The sequence below is a fragment of the Thalassophryne amazonica genome, chromosome 8 (assembly GCF_902500255.1).
Source record: "Thalassophryne amazonica chromosome 8, fThaAma1.1, whole genome shotgun sequence".
Lineage (NCBI taxonomy): Eukaryota > Metazoa > Chordata > Actinopteri > Batrachoidiformes > Batrachoididae > Thalassophryne > Thalassophryne amazonica.
Window position 1 is genome coordinate 111,373,381 of NC_047110.1, and position 19,165 is coordinate 111,392,545.

Sequence of the window (19,165 nt, forward strand, 5' to 3'; positions counted from 1 at the left end):
ACATTAGAGGGGTCTTGGGGAAGACCCAACCAGTCTGCATACATCTGTTTTGTGGACTTGAGAAAAGACATGCAATTGGGTCTCCAGGGTGTCCTGCGGAGGGTGCTGCAGGAGAACGGGCTACTGGGTCCACTGTCTTTATACAACCACAGTAGGAGCTGTGTCCACATTCTTGATATTGCATATGGTGGTTGTTGGACTTCACCAAGGCTGCCCCTCGTCACAATCCTGTTTGTGATTTTCACAGACAGGATTTCAAAGTGCATTCAGGGTTTGGAGGATGTCCAGTTTGACCACAGAATTGCATTTTGCAAAGGATGTGGCTTTGTTAGCTATACCAGACTGTGACCTCCGATGTGCACATAGCAGGTTTGAGGCCGAGTGTGAAGTAACTGGAATGAGGATCAGTGCCTCCAAAGCATGGTCTGCCACCACTGTCTTCTGTTAGAAAAGGGTGGTTTGTCCCATGTGGGTCTGGGGAGAGTTAGTGCCCCAAGTGGAAGAGGTCTTGTTCATGAGCGGGGATAAGATGGATCATAAGATGTGTTTGAGGTCCTGCAGTCACTGTACCGGACCGTCGTGATGAAGAAGGTGAAGCCCTTGATTTACCAGTCGATTTACACCCCTATCCTTATGGTCATGACTTTTGAGGAGTGACTTAAAAAAGATCGCTGATACAAGTGGTGGGAATGAGGTTCCTGTGTCGGGTACTTGGGTTTAAACTCAGGGACAGAGTGTGAAGACTGAATATCTGGGATGGACCCTGAGTAGAGCCGCTGCTTCTTCACATCAAAAGGAGCAAGCTGAGGTGATTCAGACATCTGGTGAGGATGCCCCCTGCTCGTCTCCCTATGGAGGTCTGCCAGGCATGTCCAGGGAAGATCCAGGACACAGTGGAGGGATTTTATCTAACAGCTAACCTGGGAATGTAAAGAGATTCCCAGGAAGAGTTGGAGGACTTGGCATGAGGATAGGAATGAGGTACTTTGTCTGCTGGCGGATCCAGATAAGCAGCAGGAAATGAATGCAGTCTGATATAAAAGACTTCATTATTGCAATTAAAAGTGTAGTTTCATGGAGCGGGAGGACAGCTGCACATGATCATATATTCTGCCCACTGAACAGATACTGCTGCTGGGAATCTCTGATTAATGTGGGCAAGGAGAGGAGGAAAAACTCACAGTGGACGCAGTGACACACTGCAGAGGGTTTAGCTCTGAAAGACTGGATCGGGATCAAAAGGAACGTCACACAGAGATTAAAATAGCTCTCAAAATATCCTGGAAAACTGGCATCCAAATGCAATGTAAAATAAACAAGGCTGAATACTGAAATGAAGACGGAGTAGACATACATCGAGCACAACACAACACATAATCATGCACGCAAGATCCAAAACCGTCAGCCAGAAGAGATCTAAACCGATAAGAACAAAGATCGAGTCCCTAAGATGACAACAAGGTGCAGCCGTCAGAGTGAACACTTTGAGGAGAAACGAAGCAACAATAACCAATCACAATAAATAAGATGCAAAACCAGCTTTTGTATAAAACCACCAGACAAACAAACGCCTTATGCAAACGCAGCGAATGTTTGTTTACATTCAAAACAGAAGGCGAGCAGCTCAATCGAGCCTGTAACAGCACTCACTGCAGCTTCCTTCCCCAAACCTGCAGGAAGAAAAACAAAAAACCTTAATGCAGTCTGTGTGTCCACACTGAAGACTCAAATCATCTCTCTGCCAAAATGGAACCTTTCATGAATTTAATGTAGACGGATTCCCTCGTGTGATGCCTTTGCGTTGACACCACAGCTCCCTTTTGTGGTGTTCAACCAAAGCATGAATGATTCCTGAAGAACTCAGTGTCTCTACAATTCCCAACATATCTGATTAATTTTATTAAGATTAAACATTTGAAAAACAACCCAACTTTTATACAACTTCAGCTATATTAGAAAATTGATAATAAAGCTTATGAGTGCTGTAATGACCTTTGACATTCGCATTGTATAAGAGAAATCCCTTTTTCATGCCCTCCGTAAGTGACACGGCCAGACGTATGTTCGGCGATGGGCCATGCTCGGTTAATATAAAAGTAAATCAAGTTAAGGTGCTTCACATTCACCCTGTCACACCCACTTTCACACTCTGATGTCAGTGTGCCACCCTTCAAACTGCTCAGTTGCAACCTGGGAGCAACCTGGGAATGAAGGACTTTGCTCAAGGTCACCTCAGGAAGTTGTCTGTCTAACCAAGAATCGAACAGAGGATTCTTTGGTCACAAGCCTTCCACCCAGTGCCTCCCCTGAATATAAAGACGGAAGGTGGTAACAAACCTGTATACTTTGGGGAGGTGGGGGATACACAGAACTATCAGACCGACAAACAAGAAGCTAGGTGGCTTTTTTTTTCACTGTCCATTTGACCGTCATGAATTACTTATTCAATTAATTAAAAAAACCTTTATTGTAAATCAATCAACTTTAATATGACTAGTGTTGTAATATCAAACAAATTTATTCTTTAAACCCTGCTCGATATGGACATTTCTGCCTGTCAGTGAAGACCGAAGTCCTCTGACTTTTTAAAAATGACACGCTTTCAAAGTAAGCATCTTAAAATGTGACTTTCAAAAAGTATCATTTGATTTTCCTAGTTTGAAAACACACTGACCCCTTTCGTCACTCAGATTGTAAGCGGTGAAGGGTGATTAAATCTATACCCCGCAACACGTCGTCTCTGCAGTGAAAACTCACGCTGGAATTTATATTGATCTTTACACGTCCATCTGGCCAATTATCAATCAGATTTCCATCGAGGAGCCAGGGACAGCGAATGAGAGAAACATCTGGCACAGTCCCTCAGTGAGGCCTGTTCTGTTACAATTCTATTGAAAAATGAAGTTGTGACAAATGATGGGATGGAGATGAAGCGAGAACCTAAAGGACAGAAGGCACAGAAGATGAGTCATGGACGGAAATGAAACAGAGAGACAGAAGGATAGAGGAATGCAGAGAGAAAAGCAATTATGTTGCGGCGTCTGTTATGTGTCGGACGCAGCCCGGAGAACCGACCAGCGTTTAAAGGACCCAGTATAAAACAAGCAGAGCACGGTACAAAGGATAACAGAGTTTAATAAACATAACAGTGATGTGAAAAAATACAAACAAATAAGTGCGCGGTCTGGCGTGGCGGATTTGCGGTGTGCTCCCAGCAGCACAAAACGGTCCGGAGCCAGAACCAGTTCGGACCCAAGGACCCCGCCGACACCCCCCAGGTGGCCGCGACAAACCGAGTCTGTGAAAGAAGAAATCATCATGTGAGTCCACACTCAACACACAGAGGGACCGCTCAAAGGTGTACAAACAGCAAACACTTCCTGGCTTAATTACTAATCAGCTTCCCACCCTGCAGGCATTGAACACCCTGTTCACAAAACTCCACAGCAGTGGAAGCTGATTAAACGACTACATACAGCTCAATAAAATAAGGTGTGAGGGACACCACATTTACTGACTGTATAAATGTTAGTCACAAAATCTAACGTACCTCAGGAAGTGTGCTGACGAGCGTGAGACCTCACCCCCTCCTCTTTCACAGACCATGCATCAAACCTGGACGTTCTCTGCATCCACTGATGATGAGATGGCTCCCGAGACGATGATCTCACCCGTCTGGTCACAAGGTCGAGTCTCTGGCAAATACACACTGTGTACTCCAGTCTTAAATGCCACCATGTTCCAACCCATGTAGATGCACCACAGCTGTGAGTCCTGACGAGCCGCAGGTGATCAGCCTCAGGTGATCAGGGTGAGGTCCTGATAAACTCAGCTACACAGCCACTCAGTCCCAAATGCAAGCCACCTGGAAGGAAAAACAAAAGACAGGACAGAAAACAGAAACAAAAGGCAGCCAGGCCCCCCCAGCCACACAACAGCGTCTGCCTGTTATGACAGCAGCTGACAGGCAGGGAGAGCTGCAGCTTCTCGGTCAGCTTCCATTGTGATCGTTCTCTCCCCGACTACCCCTGTACTCCCATAATTCCGCCGTCACACAGAGAACCTCTCAGCCCCGATCTGTGATTACAGCACAAACAGTGGCTGTGCCGTATGTGTCCATCTGTGGATGCACATGGTTGTTTCTGTGTTTGTTTACACGCCCCTGCTGGCGTTTGTCTTTGCTAAACAGCCCCTGCACCCCCTCAGTGCTACAGATGCCTCTGCAGTTCCAACACGTTCTCAAAGAGCTGACCGTCTTCTTGCTGAAATCTGCAGCGGTTCCAGGGATGATGGGTGATGGTGGGTTACTGGAGCAGCAATAGGCACTGAATCCGATTTAAGACAAAATAACAAATAACATGAAATGACAGACAACATCAAGAAACGCTACTGTTCAGTCTGTGTATTGTGTACTGACATTAATCATGACCGTGTACGTGTAAACTGGCTAATGCCCACACATACGAGGTCTGTCCGTAAAGTATTGTACCTTTTTATTTTTTTCAAAAACTATATGGATTTCATTCATATGTTTTTACGTCAGACATGCTTGAACCCTAGTGCGCATGCGTGAGTTTTTCCACGCCTGTCGGTGACATCATTCGCCTGTGAGCACGCCTTGTGGAAGGAGTGGTCCCGCCCCCTCGTCGGATTTTCATTGTCTGGAAATGGCGGAATGAAAAGGACTTTTTTTCCATCAGAATTTTTTCAGAAGCTGTTAGAGACTGGCACCTAGAAACCATTCAAAAAATTTATCTGGCTTTCAGTGAAAATTTTACGGGCTTCACAGAGAATAAGGACTTTAACTACAGGTTTAAGGACCCCTTTAAAGGACGGTCGGTGCGCCGCGCTGCGGGCTGCGATGATGCGGCACAAACCACTGGATCATTTCTAAGCTGATGGCTTAGAGGACAAGTTGGGACATGTCCAGCTCTCCACAAGTTCTTTTATACTCACTGGGCTGGTAAGCACTGAAAGCCGAGATAGACATGTCCCAACTTGTCCTCTAACACTCCGAAACGGAGGTGTTCCTTTGTCTCGCTTCATCAGCGAATCGGTCGTGACGCGCGAAGCCTCCGCGCGGCTTTCCATGACAAAATCTCTTGTTAAAAGTGCAATCTGCCGGAAAATGGCTGATGTCCAGGTCTTGTGATAACCAGAGAAAGAGCACACGACGGTCTTGTATCCACTTTCACTGAAAGCCAGATAAATTTTTCGAATGGTTTCCAGGTGCCAGTCTCTAACAGCTTCTGAAAAAATTCTGATGGAAAAAAAGTCCTTTTCATTCCGCCATTTCCAGACAATGAAAATCCGACGAGGGGGCGGGACCACTCCTTCCACAAGGCGTGCTCACAGGTGAATGACGTCACCGACAGGTGTGGAAAAACTCACGCATGCGCACGAGGGTTCAAGCATGTCTGACGTAAAAACATATGAATGAAATCCATATAGTTTTTGAAAAAAATAAAAAGGTACGATACTTTACGGACAGACCTCGTATATGAATGCCCACAGGCTCTATGAGCCAGCGTGTCTCTCCACAGGGCTCTAAGCAGGCTACAGCCTATTTCAGCATGCTGGCCTGAAACATGCATGAGAGTAACAGACAGAGACAGGGAAAGTCACTAAATTAGAAATGACAGGCTCTTGATGGGGCTCTAAGTGGTGTTCTGGACCTGAGCCAGGCTTCCCGTTATAAAAGCTTAATGCTTCTCATTGCCACTGTGCTGCTTGTCGCCACTCCGTCAGAGAACTGACGGTTTACAAGAAGTAGCCACATCCCTCCAATGTGTTAAGTTACACTAACAGACCCAAAATAATGGATATTCAGAAATGCCACTGTAATTCATTCATTTTATAAATCATTTTTAGACCTTTGAGACCTACAGTACATTTGAGTTACAACTGACTCATGAAAATAAGTTTTCCTTATGTTTAATTGACTAACTATTTTTCCAAGTGGCCAACTGTGGTACTGCATAAGCAACAACAAGAACAAACATCTGCCCCAGGATCCGGATCAAAGGAGGAAGGATCAAAGCTCATCGCAGGATCAGTAACAAATGAATCATGATAAAAAACAGAAATAACAGATGAATTATCAAACGTCTCAATTGGGACAAATGCAGTTGGGTTCAAAGACCAAAGGCCAAAGGAGGATCAAAGGAATCAGGACCAACAAGGATCAAAGGAAAAATGTCCACCTTCATCTGAATATACACCCAATTTTAATCAGCTATTCTTTTGCCCAAATTCTACCTTTCCACCAAATTTTACTGAAATCAGTCTCTGTCCTTTTGGGACATCCTGCTGATTAACTGAGTAAATAATGAACAGACAGACAGACAGACAGGAGATAGGTGAGGTGATGGTCTTGTGGTTAAAGCAATAGGCTCAAGACCAAAGATTCCTTTGTTCAATTCCCCATCATACTGCAAATTACCATTAAATTAATCCTTAAGTTGTTACCTGTGTGCAGTTAAGTGACTTGCATGGCGCCATTGGTGTGGATATGAGGCATCATTGTAAAGCTCTTTCAATAAAACTCCAAAGTGTAGGTTGTCTGTTACCAGTTGAGACCACTTTTTTTGTTATTTCTGTCTGTTCAAAGTGCTCCATCAAGGTGCAGTGGATCAATTAAATGACAAACACAAACATGATGAATATAAATCTAAACTCAAAAAATATATATATATTTCAGGCCATTTCACTGCTTATCTGCCATTATCCACCAATAAACAGCCCGTTGTTTTTCCCAAAGGTGAATCTCTGAGCTCTGGCTGATGACTGTGGTGTCAGCATGCTGCTGAATTTCCCCTCTCGGGTGCACATGTAGGCATTGTGCACTGAGGAATATCCACCAAACTGTGCACTACAAAGCTGTTCTTCTGTGTTTGCTGAATGCTTTGGTGTTTTTTTTGTCTCTTGCTATGATTCTTTGTTACAGCTGTAATTAGCTTTAGAAAAGGTTATGATGTGGCCCGTCTGGGGATTTGGTCCTCTCCATTAATTAACACAGCTTGTCAGATTTGCCATTTTCATTTTTCTATTGGCGACGAGAGTGGAGACTGTGTTGTCAGGAACTGTGGTGATATGGCACGGCAGGCAGGTGCACACAAATGCAGACTCATAGCTCAGATGTGGGAATTAGGAAAAGGTTTAATCACAAAACTGGTTGATGTCAATACACAGGGTGACAAACAGGCAGGCGGAGGTACAGATGGTCGTGAGGCGGTGGCGTGGTCAGTAACAAGCACAGTGCAAGCACAGGCAAATAGGTGTATCAGAGGAGGCAAAAACAGCATCAAAACCAAGCAGGGTACAGGCACAGAGAAGCAGGTGAACTGGCTCAGACAAAAGGCAAGGTCAAAACAGGCGAGGGTCATATCAATCAATCAATCAATTTTATTTATATAGCGCCAAATCACAACAAACAGTTGCCCCAAGGCGCTTTATATTGTAAGGCAAGGCCATACAATAATTACGTAAAAACCCCAACGGTCACAACGACCCCCTGTGAGCAAGCACTTGGCGACAGTGGGAAGGAAAAACTCCCTTTTAACAGGAAGAAACCTCCAGCAGAACCAGGCTCAGGGAGGGGCAGTCTTCTGCTGCTTCTCATAGACGCAAGAAAACAGGCTATGGCAGAAAAAACACAAAAGGCTTGGAACGAGGCAAAATGCACAATGAACTAGCAGAGAACTGTGGAAAACAAGGGGTTTATAAGCAGAGGTTAATCATGGCGTGATAAGATGCAGGTGCAAGGAAGAAGGCATGGCTGGACGAGACAAGAGTGGAGTGACAGGTGGGCGTGTCAGACAAAAGCAGCAAAAGAGGAAACTGAGTGACACAACAAATGTTAAACAATTAGGAAATAATGATACCTAAAATACAGACGCGAGGGAAACAGAATAAACAAATGAAAAAGCAGAAACAAAACAGGAAATTAAAGGGTGGATTTAAACTAGAGGAGAACTCAGTAAGTGGCAGGGTGTACAGAAAAATCAGAGGGACTAATATGCTCAACACAGAGTGACTGAATAACCAGAAAATAAAGGATGAAGACTAAACCAGAGCAGAACTCAATAAGTGGCTGAAGATAATAAAACCAAGACTAAAGTGTAAGAAACAGAATATAAACACTCAGGGTTGGACAGAAGGACAAAGAGATGGAAACAGTTGAAGACTGGGGGACAAAACCTGATTCCAGGCAGGTCCAGGGCCAAAGCATGACATGTGCCCATACAAAATACCTCCACTTAAAGCTAGACTAGTTACGAAATGAGAAACAAATCTCTCTTCACCAACCTGGTCTGTCATCGGTCTAAAATGCAAAAAGTTCTGTAAAAGTTCTACCAGAGTCCACTGAACTCTTCTGTAGTTTCTTACAAACTATTTGCAACCACTTCAAGTGCTTCACAAAACTGTGGTTCTATTCTTTCAATTCATGTAGGTCATTTAAAGTTGGATGAGATGAAGAGACAAAAAAGAGCCATTATCTTTAGTAAGATTAGCCCAAGTTAAACCATCTTGTGCAATTTCTGCTGAACAGGATAAAAGCCATGCACTGATGCTTTAAACTAACTAAATTGATCCCCTTGCGTGCGGACAGGAAAAGTCAAAAGTTTCATCTTGCTGCCTTTGATGTTATGGAGCCTGTCTAACTGTAAAGGCAATTAAGGTGATGCTAAAAGTACTGAGTAATAAAGTATGGTCGAAGGATAGATGCTATAAAATCTACACACACAAATTAGGATCACACTGACAGTGTGTATCAAACGTAGATGTTGATTATATGTATAAACTCTTTACTGTTCATACACACAATTTTTACAGAGTATTGCCCAACCACCACACAATTGCAATTGCACATCGCTACAAGCCTGCATTGTTTTTTTTAATATTGTCATTGAATGTTTGGCCCAACTATAAATGTTTCAAGTTGCCATATGTTTTTTGAAAATAAGCATTTGACATCAAGACAATTAGACTTAATGATGAAAGTTACTGAAATAAAATGTCAATAACATATTCAAACACTGCACTGGAACAGGTCGAGCTGATTGAGTAAAGCTACTTCCAAAAACAGGACAAAGAACTGAATGCAGCTGTTAAATTATTTGTGTGTTTTTGTACCACATTAATATGATCTTAATGACGCTACACAACAGAAGAATCCAATTCATGGCACATTTTACTATTTGATTCCACAGAAATGCTTTTTTCCATCTGCAAAATATAGCGAGGATCAGCCCCATCCTGTCTTTGGCTGATGCTGAGACCCTGATTCATGGTTGAATTTCTTCTAGATTAGATTATTGTAATGTCCTATTTTCAGGGTTACCGCAGTAAAGCATTAGGGGTCTTCAGCTGGTTCAGAATGCTGCTGCCAGACTTTTGACACGAAGCAGAAGGTTTGAACATATCACACCCATTTTGGCATCTCTTCACTGGCTCCCTGTCTCTGTGAGAGCAGATTTTAAGGTTTGTTATCGACTTATAAAGTTGTTCATGGACTGGCGCCATCTTATCTGTCTGAACTGGTGAAACCCTACGTCCCGGCCCGGGTTTGCGGTCCCAGGATGCGGGACTACGCTGTGTTTCCAGGATGAAGAAGTCAGTGGGTTAAAGAGCTTTTTCTTATCATGCACCCGCTCTGTAGAACGGTCTTCCTGTGACCGTGAGGCAGTCGGACGTCCGAGGACCTTTTTTAAGTCAAGACTTAAAACCTATTGTTTTTCTCTTTCTTATGAATAGCTTTTATTTTTTTTTTATCTGTTTTATTCTTTTACTTCTGTTTTTAATTATGTGTTTGAATTTTTAAATTTTTAGTTATTTATTTTAAATTTTATATTGAGCTGAGGCGGCTTTTGTTGTGATTTGGCGCTTTATAAGCTGATTAAACTGAAATTGAAATACATTTTAAATACACCTATTTTAAAGTATTAATAATCACAAGAGACAAAAACTCTCGACTGGTGAATGAATTATGTCCGTCACCCTGTTTTGTGTAATTCGGAATGCAAATAATACATTTTTGAGTAGTCATTTGTAAGCAGGCACGCAAAGCCTGAATAATTTTACAACACTGGATGATGAGACAGCCAGAGACATGGGTGAGAAAGGGACTGTACTTTATATAATGAATTTCCATCTGAAGCAGACGTTCAAAGCGCTTCGTTCACCAGTTCCCACATGCATGCACATGTATCCCATCCAAGGTTCTCAACTACAACGGCATTTTAGGGCCACATAGAATTTTTTTTTTTTTAGACTTCACAAGATTTTACTAGAATAAAATCGTAATATTATGAGAATAAAGTCATAATTTTATGAGAAAAAAAGTCGTAATATTACGAGATTAAATAAATAAATATTACGACTTTTTCTCGTAAAATTACAACTTTATTCTCAAAGTCAAAAAAAAAAAAGAAGAAGAAATTCAATGTGGCCCTAAAACTCCGTCAAACTCAACTGCATACTGAAAGCAATTTGGGGATTAACGACCTTGCTCAAGGTCACCTTTTAGTGGTGTTAATGAGGGTGAATCATGTTTTGTCTCTCACATTCCTAATATGACATTAATGACTTGAACATACAGGTAGAGTTGCATATTCTATAAGGACTGTATAAGGATTTTCTTAAAAAGAAGTCCTGAATATTCAGCTACAATTTGTCAGAAGGTACATCTGAGATGCAAGCCTAGATCTGATGTTTTAGTGAAAGAAAATCCTCCTCTGTTCCACTTCATCATGAACCTGTATAACTGGTGATACAAAATACAAAACATGCACTGTGCACAATTTCTCCAATCACAGCCAGCAAAGCCTATAACTTCTTCTGGGTTGTCTGGGTGGCTTTCCTCACTTTTGTCCTTCTTGCACAGTCACTCAGTTTTTGAGAACTGTCTATTCCACACAGATTTATCACAGTGCCAAACTAATTGTATTTCTTCATAACTGATGTAAATAAAGACCAAGACATATTTAGTGACTTGGAAATGTTCAAGTATCCATCCCCTGACTTGTCTGAAGAAAACTGGCAATAAAACTGATTATTTACAGGTATTATACCAAAGCGTTCCGTTACTTATACAACCCATCATCTTGGCTTTTATATTTTTAATTAAGTTATATCAAGTTGTAGACATTCTCCTTCAGTTTGAGTTTAAGGAATATAATTTTAGAATTTTTTATTTTTATTTTTTTGTATTTGAAATGGCATAAAGAAATTAAAATGTGTGAAATACCAGGTGTTCCCATACTTTTGTAGGGCACTGTATACACACACACACACATATAATATATATATATATATATATATATATATATATATATATATATATATATATATATATATATATATATATATATACATACATATGACCTTGTATCAGCTGAGCTCGGTGGCTTTAATCCACCACAGGAGCTATCTGAAGGGGTTGAAACAGGATTACCGTAGTCAGAAGTAGCAATAAAGAGGTTATAATTTTAATCCAAAGTGTGCAGTAATTTAGCAGCGCTTTAATCTTTGCTGGTGTTGCTGCAGGGAGGGGGCGGAGCTAAGCCTGCCATGAAGACATCATGTAAAAAGAAGTGACAGCTGTAGAGAAAGAAACGGAGAGGACACCAGAGGAGAGAGAGGACAAGTCCCTGTGGCACTTACAGCTCCATTCCCTGGTGATCTTATACGTTTCTCTTCATTATTGGTTCTCAAATCCCCTGAATGTGCGCATGCAAATGCACACACACACACGCATGTCACAGCACCTGCCATGAGAGGGTACAATGGGTTCGCAGTGCATTTCTCTGCGAATACGAAGGTGATTGTCTTCAGTCTGTTGTTGTGCCAAATTGCGACTGGCCACACATTTTCTAAGTGCCATGCGAGCAGGGTTAGATGTTCAAGTGCATCACCTGGGTTCGCACAGTGCAAACTTTGTCTTTCAGGTGCTTATGTGCGCAAATAGTTGTAGCAACAGGTGTACGAGGCGTTGGTGGCAGGGTCGACATTGCACAGTTTGCACACGATTCCTGTGTCATGCGCACTAAGTGTGCACTTTGTCCAAACTTCGCACTATGTGTGAAGGGGCCCTTAAAGTCGTACATGCACAAACAGTCATATTTTCAGGCTTAAAGAAATGAGACAATTAAGAGGGAGACAATAAGAACTTAATTGGATCAGCTCAGGGAATCTAATGCCGAGCAGCTACAGGCGGCTCAATGAATGGAAAACGCTGATAAGAGCTGCACAAACATGGAATAATACTGAAAAGACAGAATGAAACAAACCAGCACATCTTCTCTCTCTCTCTCTCTCTCTCTCTCTCTCTCTCTCTCTCTCTCTCTCTCTCTCTCTCTCTCTCTCTCTGCGTGCACCAACGATGGACACCTTTTTCCCAGCAGTTCTGTTCTGCTTCAGGGTCATCATTGCTACAGAGATTCTTAATATGCATCCTTTTAGCTCCACTTGCTAATTATACAAATTCCTGTTTTACTTTTAAAATCTCTGCTTTCGTGTAGGTGTGTGTTTCCTCGACGTTCGTGTGAAGCCCTGACGGATTCATTGTTAAGATTTTTTTTTCCTGCTCTGAAATGGAACAAAGCCCTGGTCCTTTATTATATTCTGTCAGAAGGACCTGGGCCCGTAACCACGAATCAGCCTAAGGCTAAAAGTAGCTCTTAGTGACATCTCTCTCAGAAAAATCATAGAAAAATCATAGAATTACTCAAATTCTAAGACACTTCTTATTTTCCCTAACAGTGTCTTAAACAGACAAGATGGTGGAAAGCCAGAGAGGAAGGAGAGACATTCTCTCTACATGCTGAATGGCAGTGATTCAGTAACATGCTACCAGCTTAATGGTGCATGGCTGATGTTTGTGATTGACCTCATCAGGAATGAGTTTACTTTTCCCACCCAGCATAGTAATGTAATAACGCCTGAGATGAAGGTCATCGCAACATTGCGATACATGGCTACAGGAAAAATAGAAATTGCATGTAAATTCTATAGCATTCATACAATATTTCATGCAATCCCCGCTCTCACTTTAGATTGCAGCACAAACCAGCGTTTCTCACACTCGTCGCTCATGCGCAATTACCAGTATGGAGACGGGAGAGGAGGTGATGGTCTAGTGGTTAAGCGTTGGGCTTGAGACCAGAGGAAAATCACTAAGGGCCCTTGGGCAAGGTCTTTAATCCCCTAGTTGCCCCCGGTGTGTAGTGAATACCTTGTATGGCAGCACCCTCACATTGGGGTGAATGTGAGGCAGTATTGTAAATCACTTTGAGCGTCTGATGCATAAATGCAGTCCATTTACCATTTATGGAGAGTAAACATTAAGCTAATCAATATAATAATCAGCATGTGAATGAGATACATTCAAACATTACGAAGCTGTGTAACAATTCATTTAACTTTGCTGAGTTTCATCATCACGACACTAAATTATTTTCACGATTTCACATTTCTGAATACAGTTCAGGTGATATGATCAGTTGATTTTACTGTCCATTCATAAACTAGGAGTACAGAGCTCACTTGTTTTCCTCTTTCCCTTTTTATGACAACCAATCACAGCTCTTACAAGACTGTCATACCTAGCAACAGGGTCAACCCTGCCTCCTCACAAAGATAAAAGTTTCTGTCCCCTCCTTACTCAGACTTGCTCTCAGAAACTTCCTGGATCACTCTTAGGCTAAGCTTCCTTGCTAGGAATCTTTAGGCATTTAGCTGAGAGGACTTGGAGATGCTTTGGGAATACGGGCCCTGGGTTTTTTTTCTGACTGAAACTTGGCAAAGGGAAATGGAACACGCCCCCCTTATTGAACTCACCTACTCACTCATCGTCAACTGCTTCCTCACGCACACCTACAGACAATTTAAAGTTTTCAATCACCTAACCTGCATGTCTTTCAATGTGGGGGGAAGCCGGATCACCCAGAGGGAACCCACGCAGACACAGTGACAACATGCAAACTCCACACAGAATGAACACAGGTGGGAATTTATCCCATGACCTTCTTGCTGTGAGTCAACAGTGCTAACCACTAAGCCACCGTGGTGCCCCCTTATTGAACTCTGTCTCAAATGTTACAGATTCTTCAGCTTGCCACATTCTTCAGGACATGGTGGAGGACTTGCTGATATTTATAAGAGCAGCTTCGTGTGTTGATGGGTGAGGACAGACATTTTCTCACCATCTGAATCTCAGATCTTATAAGTTGGAAAAATCAATCCTTTTTATCTATATTATAATAGCCAAGTGGCCACTGTGTGCATGCATGCATGTGTGTGTATGGCTTCGATCACAGAGAAACCAGGGAGCATTGACATTTGCCATTTGGTATGCTTATGTATTTTGGGTCAAGTATGAATACTGCAAAAACAGAAAGTTGACAAGACAAATATTTTTGGAGAAATTAGTGATTTTTAGCTAAGCAGTAAACAATGGACACTGTGCTGCAATGCACCATGGGAGTTTGGGGCTTTGGGGTTTTAAATGTTATTGTGGTTCATGTTAGTGTTATTGATTTATTGTGTTTTTACAGTTCCACTCTGGTTTAATCAATTTAGTTAAATGTCATGTTGCCATTACCATGAGTGAAATGCATAATTCGTATGATGTCTTCTGCCACAGTCTCTGTGTCTAACAATAGAAGCACCTCCTTGCGGCAGAATGCGGAAAAGACAAGAACCTCTCCGTCCATATAACTTCAATCACGGACAAACTGAGGACAGTTGACATTTGTCTTTTGGTATGCTTATGTATTTTGGGTCAAGGATGAACACTGCCAAAACAGAACATTGACAGGACTAATATTTCTGGAGAAACCACAGATATTAGTCATGTTGTTAATTAGATTCTGGACTAACATGCCATTCCAGCAGGGGGCAGTAAATCATTTTTATATTAAAAGCATGCATATGTGATTTTATTTTGTAAGTTTAATGTAAGTACATAATATAATTGGAAATACGTTAAAAATACATGGATGACACAAGAAAGTGAAAACACTTATTTCTATTGTGGTCCATTTAAAAATTAAATGACCAAATAGAAGTAAAAATAAAATAAAATAAGAATAATAACAAAAATAATAATGATAATACTGATAATAATAGTCTGGATAACAACAACCTAAACAAGGGGTTGAGCTCTTCTAAACACTATTGAGGTCGAAGGATCTACAAACATTATGGACTCACACACCATTCCAACTCATTATAGAAACTTTGGACAATTTATTACCACCCTTGAAAAATGTCAGCTACCTATTTAATAAACACTATCCAATCTAGAGCCCGTGGATCCCCACAGGCAGCACGCTAGTTGTGTTATAATATACCATCCACCTGGTTCATGGACCTCCTTCTTGAAGGAGTTTATTGACTTTTTATTTTCCACTCTGAAGCTGTTGAGACTTTTAATGGTTGAAGATTTGAATTTGCACATTAATGATGCTTCAGATAAATCTGCTGCTAAATTCATCAGTCTGATCAGTCTTAATCTGATCCAACATGTCTGTTCCCACACATAAAGGACATGTTTTAGATCTTGTTTTTACTCTTGGCCTATATACTGACTATATTTATTCTGAGGACATTTTTATTTCTGATCATGTTTGTACTCTTTTTAATTTGTCTCTTAATTTCGACTGTCTGGCTGCTCTGCATGTGAGCCACTCTTGCATTTTTAATCATCTTTCTACATATGCATTTTTTTGCTGCTTTAAATCTTGATGAGATTTTTATTTCAGATGATGTAAACATGTTACTTAATTCTTTTAATCATCATTGTCTGTTGTGGTCTGGGCTGCAGTCTGGTGTCGCAGACCGAACGGTCCTCCATGCCTCCACTGTGAATGCATCATTTCGGAGCTCTGCAGCCCATCTGAGACAGAGTCTCTACACCCAAAGCGATCAAAGAGATTAATGGGATTTATTAGCATCAGATGACAAAACCTCTTAAATCATTCTAAAGTCATTTTTAACCCTTTACTAAATTATAAATAACTTTTTAATGATATGCGATAAAAACTTACTTTTTTTTCCTGAAAAGTTAACTCCACTGTCTTTCGAGCCAGCCATCAGCCATCTTTGTACTCAAAGAAGCTGTGTGATGACGTGCGAAATGTGAGTGTCCAGTCGGAATTGATTCACCGTCACATGGTTTTCCAAAATCCAATCGTAGGGCAAATTCACCTCACGTGAAAAGCCAAAGATCGTTTTCAGGAGTAATATGTTACTAATTGGCCCGTTCGAATAGCCCCCTTGGTGCTCCAATGAGTACATATTATTGGGCTCCAAATGCGCCCTGCTCCATTACGCACAGCGATCAGTGAAAGCAGACGGAGCAGAAGGAGAGCCTCTGATGACAATCTCACGTGCTCAAACAAAGAGTGTGTAACTATCAGGATTGCTCCACTAGTTTGTATGTGAATGTTACTGGATAACTCTGTTGCTTTTACCATGAAGACAAAAAAAGCATAGACCATTTTGTATATATTGTTCAAAATGTGCATTTGTGTTTATTGTTTGAACCTTTTTATTGTACAGTCTTTCACACAAGACCTCAAATCACCTTTATAAAGTGTCAAAACAGTTGTTTATTATAGTTTGCTGTGTGTTTTGAATAAATGTGTGTGGAAAATTATTTTCCGCTTTACTTTTTCTTCCTTATTTTTGATTGTAAACCTTTATTACACTTATAAAACACAACAAAAGCATATATATTATGAAAGCACAGGTTGTCCTGAAAAAAAAGAGACATAAAACTTGATTGTGGGATGCAGGGAGAGCTGTTAACAGCAATAATAAAACATTTATGCCAGTCGAGTGAACTGTCCAAAAAATGCCCTCGAACCCCGGGTTAAGGCCGTTTTAAGCAGAAACGAGGCGATACTCCGTGATGCTTTGAAATGACCGATGCACAGTGAATGGATCAGCTAGCAGCTCGTGTAGCTGCTGTGCTCTGATCCCTTCCTCTGTCTTTTATGATGAAATAATGGCGAATTTATGTGGAAATGATTGTTGCACAAAAGCTTCAGATATCTGTTACTGAGATAGATGATGACTGGAGGCAGTTTGAAGCAGAAACGAGGTGATAATCGGTGAACCATGGCTAATGACACATGCGCAGTGAAGGCAGGGCAGACCAAGTTTTAGGAGGGACCGTTCAGTCGGCAACACCGGTCCGTTGTGTCCTTTCCAGCTTTTCCCTGTTTCCTGTCTGTGGCGTGCCTGTCAGCCAGCTGCTGAAGTGACACACCTGGGGCTCATTGAAGGGGCTCTACTTAAGACAGAGTTGGGGAGACCTTCATTGCCAGATTCTTCCATCACATGGTTATGTCGGGTCTCCTGCAGTTAACGCTTTCTTGGGAAACTTTGCCCTCCTTGTGTTGTTTTGAACTCTGTGTTTTTTGTTAAGTTAAAGTCTATACTTCCCGGTTTAGCTGTTTTCTTTGAATTCAGGATAAAAAGTGCACCTTTTATTTGTTCCTCTCAAACCCTTGTTGGATTTAATGGATATTTTTGCAGAGTGAGTTTTTCCTCCCCTCTGGATTCTACGTACCTGCACTGGATTATCATTATCACTCCTCTGTAGATTTTTGTCTTCTTTTTTCTTTCTCATTTTGTTATCTAATTGTGGCCCTCTGGTTGCTTGCAGTCTACAGCTGGTTGTAACTCCACCCTCCGACTGTTCTAGTCCTCTTGGATTTCTTTCATCATGCAAAGTTATCTATTCTCTTGTATTATCGTCCCATTCTCTGTGTAAATAAATCTTACCTGTTTAACCTGTCTTTGCTCTGTGTATTTTTGTTTCCTGTCAGTCTGTTGTGAAAGTGTCGTGACACGGACCCACAACAGGGGGCGTTAATGAACGGACAATGGATAAGCCAAAAGTAACAATTTAATGTTGTGAATCGCACAACGAAGTACAGACAATAACAATATGGTGGGATGTCAATTACACACAAGGTGATGTGTGGGCAGGCTCGACGATAGAAGACGTCTGGCGAGAGAAGAGCCGGATCCCACACAGCTTCCACCACCAACGGAGCTGAAGAACACCGGAGCCGCCAAGCCCTGCGCCCCAGGTGGCCACTGTCTTCAGCAGTCAGACCCGGTACTGCTGGCAGAGAACAGAGACAGTACTGATGAGTGTGAGTTCGCACACTCAGTAATCCCACAGTCTGTACACAGTTAGGAGGGAAAACCTCCACCTCCAATCACACACTCGTGCAGCTCCCGAGATAACCACTTATCTGGGTGGGGTGGGAGGCGAAGCCGTCGCAGTCCACACCAAACGCCAACTCAGCAGACAGGGTATCCGTCCCAGAAAAACGGCTGCAAAAGAGATCAGACTGATGCTCGGGTTAAGGTTCAGCAGAGAAGTAATTACCTGAATGGTAGCTGATTTCTCGGCGGGGAGGTGGAGTTGCAGTCCAGCCTTTATGGTGGTGGTGATGAGTAGTGGATGAGTGACAGCTGGTACGGATGATGAGTGACAGCTGTCACTCCCGGTCGCTCCGACGCCCTCTCGTGCTTGAAGCCCGCACTTCAAGCAGGGCGCCATCTTGTGGTGGTGGGCCAGCAGTACCTCCTCTTCAGCGGCCCACACAACAGGACCCCCCCTCAACGGGCGCCTCCTGATGTACCTGTCCTTTAGCTTGTGGGATTCCACCTGCAGGGGGATGTCCTTAGTGGATAGCCAGACCTCCTGCCCGGGCTGGTATGCAGGGGCCATGGAACGCCGGCGGTCTGCATGGGCCTTAGCCCTCGTCCGGGCTCTGAGCAGGGCAGAGCGGGTGGTACGCCACACCCGACGGCACTTCCTCAGATGGCCCTGGACCGAGGGCAACCTGACCTCTCCCTCCACTAGCGGAAACAATGGGGGCTGGTACCCCAAACACACCTCAAATGGGGAGAGGCCGGTGGCAGATGAGACTTGGCTATTATGAGCGTACTCGATCCAGGCCAGATGGTCACTCCAGGCCGTCGGGTGCGCGGAGGTCACGCAGCGGAGGGCCTGCTCCAGTTGCTGGTTCCTCCGCTCTGCCTGCCCGTTCGTCTGGGGGTGGTACCCAGACGAGAGACTGACGGTGACCCCCAGTTCCCTGCAGAAACTCCTCCAGACCTGGGAGGAGAAATGAGGACC

At 42.6% G+C, this 19,165-nt stretch overlaps 1 protein-coding gene across 1 annotated transcript in view; it reads right to left on the reverse strand.

Annotated features, from left to right (window-relative positions):
* The window catches only part of hydin (HYDIN axonemal central pair apparatus protein), a 291,354-nt gene that overhangs the window by 240,874 nt on the left and 31,315 nt on the right, over positions 1 to 19,165 (reverse strand).